A 1,344-nucleotide genomic window follows, 5' to 3' on the forward strand; every position below is an offset into this window, starting at 1 on the left:
AGAGCAAGTTGACGCAGTGTATTTTGATTGTAGCAGGGCATTTGATCGTGTAAACCACAAGTTACTGTTACACAAACTTTCTGTTTCTGTTCTCAGCGACGAGTACTGTTCTTGGTTTGAAAGTTATCTTTCTGCAAGAGAAAACTGTCGGCTACGCAAATGTTAGGTCTTGTTTTTTTGCTGTTCCATCTGGTGTACCCCAGGGCTCCAATCTGGGACCTCTTCTTTTTAATATATTTGTTAAAGATGTCCAAGACATCATTCACCATTCGAGCCTCTTGCAGTTCGCTGATGACCTCAAGATGTATAAAAATATTTCGTCATTAAATGCTTGTGCTCTACTGCAGGAAGATATCAACGCCATATGTCTTTGGTGTAAAGATAACGGGCTTGATCTTAATATTGGAAAAACAAATGTAATATCTTTCACGCGCAAGACGAATCCAACTCACTTTCTGTACTACTTAGAAAATTTGTCGATTACTGGAGTTACGATTGTGAAAGATCTGGGAGTGATGCTAGACTCCAAACTCAACTTCAACTCGCACGCGACATACGTTCTGAGCTCTTGTTTTCGTCTTCTTGGTGCAATTTCAAAATTTAGCAAGTGTTTTTCTAGTGTTTACCTTTTATACGTACTTTACAGAAACATAGTTCTTCCAAAACATGGCTTCTGCGCTGCGATTTGGACCAGCCTTAGTGCTACAGCTTCCAATAATGGGGAAATGGCGTACAGAAAAGATTTGCCAGAACTCATCATTTTAGATCCCCATCACACGATCTATATGATTACAACGAAGTGCTTAGACAATTGCAAATCCCTAACCTTGCATCAAGAGGATGCTCGCGCGACCTTTTATTCTTGTTTAAATGCATACATTCTAATCACGATATTAGCTCTCTGGTCACATCTATTAACTATCATATACCCGGTAGAAATGTTCGTTCTAGTCGCACTTTCCATGTCAATTACAGCGATTTCACGTCACCCTCGGGCCGACTGCAAAACTACTTCAATCATCTGGAATCAGATGGCATTGACATTTTCAACCCTAACCAACCTCATTTTAGGAAGTGCTTGCTTCATGTATTGAAATAATGTTCATGCTTTGCAACTATTCAATTCCTGTGTTTTTCCTTTAGAGGTGTGTGAGGCGACCATACCTTTCTTGTTTGCGTTTATATGCTATCTGAAATGTTACTAACAGGTGCACCAATGTATAGGTTTTGGCTGTTTTTGGGCACTCAAAATAAACAAACAAACAAACAAACAAACAAATAAGCGTCAACTGGTCATACTAGCCCAGCAATGTACTTTACTGTTTGGATGGTTAGTCTAATTGG

At 39.4% G+C, this 1,344-nt stretch overlaps 1 pseudogene; it reads left to right on the forward strand.

Annotated features, from left to right (window-relative positions):
• Nucleotides 1-296: 296 nt before the first annotated feature.
• Nucleotides 297-1,099, forward strand: LOC121833082 (annotated as a pseudogene).
• Nucleotides 1,100-1,344: the final 245 nt, after the last annotated feature.

This window comes from Ixodes scapularis, unplaced genomic scaffold (genome assembly GCF_016920785.2).
Source record: "Ixodes scapularis isolate PalLabHiFi unplaced genomic scaffold, ASM1692078v2 PGA_scaffold0__279_contigs__length_252992795, whole genome shotgun sequence".
Lineage (NCBI taxonomy): Eukaryota > Metazoa > Arthropoda > Arachnida > Ixodida > Ixodidae > Ixodes > Ixodes scapularis.